Below are 8,370 nucleotides of genomic sequence, written 5' to 3'. Positions count from 1 at the left end.
AGTTTAATCTGAAAATGGGGAAGCACATTCCATTTTTTTTTAAAAAAAATTGAAGAAACATGTAACGCCTAGGAAATTCAAGCACTTAAAATCCATTATAGAACTCATTGATGCTATTGAGAAGTCAATATCAATAAGTTTCTATAACTAATTTAGAGTTGTCTTAAAAATCTAGAAGCTTAATGATCAAGTCTCAAACCCTTAAAAACATAAAGTTGACATTTGAGTATAAAACTTTGACTGAACCAAAAATAGGTCAAACGAACTCAGATTTAGTCGAATTATAGCCCATTATACGCACTATTGAAGTATCCATCTTATGGTCAAATTTTTGTGAAAGGTCCACCGATTGACTTTTTAGACTTAGAGTTGACTATTTAGTTGCCAAATAGAACTTCTAATTCACATTCTATTTCTGAATTTAGATATGATAAATATGTTTTATAGCATATATATATATTGTAATGTCCGAGACATTATTTAATAATTAAAGTATAAGTTTGAGTAAATAATTGATTAAACTTAATTAGATGTATTTAAGGTGCAAGGGAATATTTTTAAAGACTAAAGTTTATAAATGGGTTTATTAAGATTAAATAAAAATAAGTCTATTTAGTGTGGAAAAATAAATCAAAGTGTTTTATTTTTATTCTATGGGCTTGTAAATGGTAGTCAAGAAACGAAAATATAAGAGAATATTTTTAAAGTCCAAACAAATTAAAATAAGAAATACAAAAGGAAAATAGAATAGAAAAGAAAAATAGAAAATAGAAAAGAAAAGAAAAGAAAAATAAAATAAAATAGAAAAGGAAAAAAGAAGAACTAGAAAAAGTTAAAAGAAAAGTAAAAAAAAATCAAATTGAAAGAAGAGAAACCTGAGGTGTGTAGTAGAAATAAAAAGAAAAAAATTAAATAAGAATAAAATCAAATGAAAACAAGGCCATACGGCCATTCTGAGAAAAAAATAATGAAAAGAAAGGCCAAATGGCCTTTCCAAAACAAAGAGGCGCATGGCCTCTTTAATTAAAAACTGGTCAGTGCCTCTTATAATGAGAAAGTGACCCATTTTCCACTCTAGTTTCAGAAAAGGTGGGTTTTTCTCATTTCTCTTAAAGTTTTTCATACAAAAACCATGATCTACGGAGATCTAACCGTTCAAACTCAAATCCGTCCTCGGTAAAGTGATCTATGAAGTCCAATCTATGTTTTCACCGATCGTTTTGAGGTAAAACACTAAACTTGCATTCTTGAGATTTTGAGTTAAAATCTTAAAATGTGAGTTTAGTCTAGTGTTTTCTTTAGGTAATGGGTTACTTGGAACTTGCTTGAGGCTACCCAAACCATGGGTTTTGGTTTGGTGAAATTTTGGTAAGTTCCCTAAAGTCTAACTTTTGGGTATTTAATTTTAGTTGTGTTTTTATGTGATTAACCCTTAGTCAATGCTATTGGGTTAATAATATTGTGTTTAGAGTAGTGTTTAATAATTTTGGGTTTAAGTTTAGAAACCCTAATTTGATTGGTTAAATTAATTTGGGGTTTTTAGTGTTTAAAACTTAGAATGTTAATTTGTGGATTAATTGTGGTTATAGTGATGATTAATTCCAAATTAGTTATGGGTTTTGTAAAAATAGGTATTTATGGGGATAGGTTCTAATGTTAGTAAAAATAAATAATTATGGGTATTTAGTTTAAATAGAATTTGTGAAGTTAACCTTAAGATTTTCTTATGGGTTAATGTTATTTTAAATGTGTTAATAATTTAACTTAATAAGTTAGTAATTATTGTAAAAAGGTTAGTGAATGTAATTTTAGAATTAATGTTAGTATAAAAGTGTTAGTGAAATTAATTGCAGGTTAGTAATTAATATTATAAGTAAATAGTTAAATAGTAATTTTAATGCCTAACCCTTAGTGAATACTTTGGGTTAGTATTGTTTGAGTTTTAGTTAGTGTCTAAGATTTATGGGTAGATGTTTGGAACCCTTAAAAATATTATGGGTTTTCCAACGGTTTAGCCTTGAGCGATTCAAGTGCTAATTATGGTGTTAATTATTTAAAGTGCTAAATAGTGAAATGTGTTATTTCACAGTGATACATTGCAAGGTGGTGTCTAGGAGACCTAGTGCTTAATATCCGCCCAGCCAAGGTGAGTATTCTACTTACTGAGAAGTATTATTTTCATATATGATGAATTGCAAAATATATATTGTTTTACAAACTTGAACCAACTGTATGTTGATTATGATCTGTTTTGGATGATTTGAGTACTTTTGAGTATATTGAAATTATGATGATGTTTTGAAGTATGAATATGATATGTGGAGTTTGAATAAATGGTGCGACTCTATATTATGGTTGGGAGTTTTGAAAACTGTGATCGCAATGGAATATTAATGTGATTTTAGAGTGAGTATAAAGTGGGAAATTTAGTTATGTAAATTGTTTAAGAAATGACATGTTGAACTGTTTATATTTTATAAAGAAAGCATGTGTTAAAAGCATAATTCATGAAATGAAATGTATTGATTTAAGGCATGAAGTATAAGCATATGAACGCTAAACGTGCATCGAAGTGAGGTTCACAGCCCACGGGAAATTATACATGGGTTAGATTCCCATGAGGTGCCTACTTGGGTTAGATTCCCTTGAGGTACTCACGAGGTACTTATTTGGGTTAGATTCCCATGAGGTGCCTACTTGCGTTAGATTCCCTTGAGGTACTAGTACTTACTTAGGTTAGATTCCCTTAAGGTACTCACGAGGTACTTACTTTGGTTAGATTGCCTTGAGGTTCTCGACCATGGGTTAGATTCCCGTGAGGTGCTTACTTGGGTTAGATTCCCTTGAAGCACTATACTTGGGTTAAATTCCCAAGGCATAAAACAATGAGCATTAGCATGTATAGCATTGTTTTTATGAGTGATGTTTTTATGCTATGAGTAATTTTACTAGACGTATTAGTATGCATAAGAGTCTCAATGGAAAAGAACTTATGTATATTTCTTTCGGATGGTTGCATTATTTAAATGCCATTTTTTTCTAAGTCTCACTGAATCAAAAGTAATATAGTAGGTGAGGATGTATATAGTTGTTTCCAACAATGGAACTTCTACGTATAAGCTCAACTGCGTAGTATGCTTTAAATGTTTTCTATTAGTCGGTGTTAGCTATATCAGCTATGGGGGTATCTCAAACAAAAGTTTATAAGATTGGTAGTTGTTATAGTGTTCGCATGACTAAAAAGGAAAAGTTGGTTCCTTGCGAAAACTCAGTGAATAGTATACCTCTGAGGTCTTAGTGTAATTATTTATGCTAAGACGGTGGGCTCATAATTCCACCTGTACAGATACGACAACCCCCGTAACCGTGCAAACGTTTATACTTTGGCTGTAGGTTTTGCGGATATAGATATTGACTCGTCTACCTAGCTTATGGGATGCTATGATTGGAGCATATCGCGACAATCATAAGTCATGGACTCATGGGTAGTCCACATTTTGGGTATTTTATTTATGGCTCGTGTCTTACGCGGCACATGTATTTGTGGAGCCTGTATTTTAGTATGTAATTAGTATAATATGTTTAATAAGCTTTAATCAGTTAGACATGTAAATGGCTCTTGTTGTTGATAACAGTTATATATTATATGTATTTCCGCTATTGATATGTATTCCGCTACGCATTGATGTTTATATTCCGTTGTGTTAGATATAACTCTGAATATTAGGTACATGTTATGGAACATGTACGTATGTTGCCTGAGCGACAAGTAGTCGTGCCACTGTAAGATCCGTTTGTATGTTTGAAAAAAAAAAAAAAAGGGGTCGTCACACATACACATACACACACACACACACACACACATATATATTGTTAGTATTTTGGCCTCATTCTGTGTTTGGACAAAATCACTTAAGTGTAAAGATGTTGCAAATAGGGATTCCAATATTCAGAGTTTGCAAGTCAGAAGAAATTCAAGTTCCCTATCAGCCGTCTGGACGATCGAGCCATCTCGTCCGGACGTCCATCTGTCAACTGTTCCATCCGTCCGGACGACATGTCATCCCGTCCGGACGCTAGACAGACCAGTATCATCCGTCTGGATGAAGTGTTCATTCCGTCCAGACCCCATACTGTATCGAGAAGTTTCTGTGCCAGCTTGCATCCGTCCGGACGTTTTAGCAGCATCTCCGAACGCCTCCCAGTACTCAATCAGTTTCTGAATTCTTTCCAAGTTCCAAGAAAAGGAAGATCAGTCAACCGTCCAGACGATGTGATATCCCGTTCGGACGCGCGTCTCCGTAAGGCAAGAATCGCAATTCAAATATGACCGTCCGGACGTCTGACAATTATGGTCCAGACGAGAGTGCATCAAAGAAGGAAATTGGCGATTCAACTTCAACTGTCCGGACGATAGCCTATCATGGTCCGGACGCACACATTACCGAAATGGAAATTGCGTGTTGAAGAATAGCCGTCCGGACGCTCATCCCCCATGGTCCTGACGCTCGAGAGCCTTATAAGGAAATTACTTGCAGCGGATGTGCGACCGTCCGGACGATGTGCCATTCCGTCCGGACGATGTCCTTAAACAGGAAAGATTTCTTCGCGGAAATTTCGAAAAATCTGTTCGCACAGTTGTCTGTCCGGACGGCCCATGTCCACTGTCCGGACGGTGCCCAGGTATATTTTGCCTGACACTCATTTGAGCCCCCAGTCTATAAATAAAGGCCCTTGGGCACTGAGAACTGTAAGAATTCGGTGTGAATTCCATTAGAGCTCAGAGAAGTCATCAATCCCTCTGAAGCCGTTTTACAAGTGTGCTGTGCTGTGCTGTAAACCAAAGTCTATCTTAGAGGTCGGCTCTAAGGTAAGGAGTTCCATTGAAGACCCCATCAGGTAGGTGAACCTGGTTGGGAATTGTTCGTGTTGGGTTACACGTCAGAGATCAAGGTACGACCACTGCATCGGTACATGTGAGTGTTACTGTCTTGTATCTAGCTATGTCTTCTGAATAGTAGAATTCCAGGGTTTGGCTGCCCCGGAGTAGTTTTTCTCTTAACTGAGTTTCCACTTCGTCAACAAAAAAATCTGTGTGTCATTTACTTTCCGTTGTGCTTTAATTTTTGTTGACACTTATGCACACACTTTATTTTTAGAAGTCATTTCAGTTTTTCATTGGGTATCAGAGCTTGGTACACTCTGAGAAGATTAATTTCTTGAGTGTTATTTATTTGACTTCTATATTTTGATATGTCTTAAACTCTTAGTTGTGTTCCTGCCTTTGATGGTACGAACTATGGCTATTGGAAGGCACGTATGCGTTTCTTTTTTAAATCTATTGACTGTTGGGGTATTGTTGAAACTGGTTGGACTAAACCAGAGGATGGAACACCTGAACTAGTCCATCAAAAGAACGCTCGTCTTTCAAATGATAAAGCCCTCCGTGCTCTATGCCAAGCACTTTCTCCATCTGAATTCGCTAAAATTTCAAATTGCAAATTAGCCAAAGCAGCATGGCAAATTTTGGAAACAACATATGAAGGCACAAAACTTGTAAAATCTGCCAAACTTCAAATGTTGATTTCAAAATTTGAAGAAATTAAGATGTTAGAGGAAGAGACATTTGGAGAGTTTTACTCCAAAATAAGTGACCTGAGGAACTGCATGGTGAGTCTTGGGAAACCTATCTCGGATGTAAAACTCATCCGAAAAATTCTCAGATCTTTGCTCGAGCGTTTCAGGATCAAGGTAACGACTATCGAGGAAAGCAAGGATCTTGAAGAGATGAAGATTGAAGAGCTGGTGGGATCCCTTCAAACATATGAGTTGTCTCTGCCCCCAGTCAAGAAATTAAAGACCATTGCCCTAAAGGCTTCCAAGAAGAAGGTACAAGCCTCCTCTGAAGAAGACTCTGAGGATGAAGAAAAGGCTGTGGCTATGTTAGCCAAAAATTTCAGAAGACTGATGAAAGATGATAGGTTCAAGAAGAAATTTTATGAAAAATCAAAGAAACCTCTCAGAGAAGCTGAACTAGGGGAAGAAGAGAAGAAAGATCCCAGAGGACCCCGATGTTTTGAATGCTCAGGCTATGGGCATATCAGGGCCGACTGCGGGAATCTTAAGAAGGGCAAGGGGAAGGCATACAATGTGACTCTCAGTGATGAGTCAGAAGAAGAAGCTCCAGAGTTTGACAAATTCCTGGCCTTTGTAGCCCCATATATTGAAGAAGAAGACTCATATTACTCAGAGCATAGTGACAATGAGGTAGAGCTCAAGGGGGCCTACAAAACACTCTACAAAGAGTTTGAGAAGCTGAGGGAAGGCCGAAAGCAACACCTGAATGATCTGAACAGTTTGCAGACCGAGAAGAGTTCATTGCTGCACAAAGTACAAGAACTAGAGGAAAAGCTACTAGAGACATAGCTCCAACTAGAGAGAGTCACTGATGAGAAGTTGACTCGTATGCTGGCCATCCAGAAGAGCCCAAATGACAAGACTGGTCTCGAGTACGTAGCTTCCTCTTCTGATGTTCCTTCTTCCTCAAAGACTGTATTTATGAATCCTACAGTCCCAGAGCTTCCTCCCACTGCTGAAGATAAACAGAAGGAAAAGGTCAATGATGATGTTCTAGGCACTCAGCAGCCTCATTCCATCAGAAGACCTCATATTTGCCATCACTGCGGTCTCAGTGGGCATGTTCGGCCTCAGTGCTCCCTCTTGAAAGCTCAAAAGGCCAAAGCCAAGAAAGAAGCGCCCAGACAAGCTCATTATGGCGCTAGACCTGCAGCTCAACATCAGACTCCTTGGCATCAGGCATCATATCAAGTACCATGGGGACAAGTATCAAGGCATCAGTATCAAGCCCTTTGGTCTCATGCTCCTCAGCATCGGCGGCCTCAGCAGCGGTTTGTACCAGCCAATTACAGAGGCACTTACAAGAGCAAACCCAAGCATTTGAGAAGGCCTCAAGAGCAATACTTCAGTGACCCTCCTGTCTAGATGCAAAACATGATGGAGTTGATGATGCAGTCTTATCAGCAACCACCCACTGGAAGGCAGACTTGGGCTGAGAAGGGCAGTTACCTCAGGAAGGGGAACTGACGCACCTAGCAGGTTTGGATGTTCATGCCTAGGATTTGGTTCATAATCCTAAGGCATCAGGTTTGATTGCTTGCACTTTTTATGCTATATTTATGTGCTTGTTATGGAATCAAGGAACTAGCTTGTTATGCCCCCTGATTCTCTTGAGAGAACTTTGCAGGTATCTATTGGGGAAGACAGAAAAAGCAAGTCAAGCGACTGTTTTTCTGTACTGGCATCTTTGAGCAGTACAGGTGTGATCTTACCTTTGCATATGATGTCATTTCCATATTGCATGTTTTTTTTTAAATAATAATAATAAAAAAGGGGGTATTTCGGGGAGAATTTGCAGGATTTTTTTTTTCTTCTTGGCTTATTAGATATTGTATGTATCTTTACCTGATATCTCAATTCTGTGAGCATTAATTTACTTTGCTTAGATATATTTGAGAGTATATGATTATTTTGGCCAAGATAGTTTTCCTGGTTGTGCAAAAGTAGGATAGCTCCTTTCCTCATGCGATGAAAAAGTGCACTATCCGAGACTCCCTAAAGGTACATCATTCCTTCTCTAACTATTTGCTTCTAGAAATTCTAAATAAGAGAAGAGGTTTGTGATAAGATGGTCAAATTGACCATAAGCTAGTTGAACCTAGCATCTATAAATTTTGGCATTTCCTCTAGCTTGCAGCACCATTAGAATTGAACAGTTATTTGTATAAATTTTGTGCTTTTAAAAATTGTCTATTCACTGCTTCTGTACTGAATTTGCAATATACCTTGCCCTCTATGAGCAAGTAAAAATTTTATCTTATCCTTTATGGTACAAGTAAAACAATTCGGTGTTGTATCTCAGGGGGAGTGTATCAGATGAGGATGGCTAGGCCCTAGCAAAAGTAAGGTTTGACTTTTGGCTAATCTGTCACAGATTCTCTCTTCTTTAGGAAATCCGGCTGCTCTTGTCATGATTTTTCAAACCTTGTCGGTTTAGTCTCCACACACACACACGAATTGCATGAGTTGAGTTGCCTATTTGATTTTTTTCTATTTTCAGGAAAACTATTTGTGCTAAATGAAATCTCAATTCTCATTTATATCTCTGTTTAGTTTTTGAGATGCTCTCTGATTGTGTTATCATTTGATTATACATGCGTGTTCTAACATTGACTTGAGGAAATTTGATCTCTGTAAATTTTCCTTAGCTTTTCTGGTGTTTCAGTGTGGAGCATCCGGACGGTCTACATTGACGTCCGGACGGTCTACATTGACATCCGGACAAACTGGTGG

General features: G+C 37.4%; 1 long non-coding RNA gene across 1 annotated transcript; it reads left to right on the top strand.

Annotated features, from left to right (window-relative positions):
• The first annotated feature begins 1,098 nt into the window (after positions 1 to 1,098).
• Positions 1,099 to 5,040, top strand: LOC133865210 (uncharacterized). Its single transcript, XR_009899668.1, has 4 exons — positions 1,099 to 1,225; positions 1,303 to 1,368; positions 2,090 to 2,146; positions 3,938 to 5,040. It is a non-coding gene; the product is annotated as an uncharacterized LOC133865210 (long non-coding RNA).
• Positions 5,041 to 8,370: the final 3,330 nt, after the last annotated feature.

This window comes from Alnus glutinosa, chromosome 4 (genome assembly GCF_958979055.1).
Source record: "Alnus glutinosa chromosome 4, dhAlnGlut1.1, whole genome shotgun sequence".
In the NCBI taxonomy this organism is placed as follows: Eukaryota; Viridiplantae; Streptophyta; class Magnoliopsida; order Fagales; family Betulaceae; genus Alnus; species Alnus glutinosa.
The sequence above is the reverse complement of the archived record's forward strand: the minus strand, read 5'-3'. Positions and strand labels throughout refer to the sequence as shown.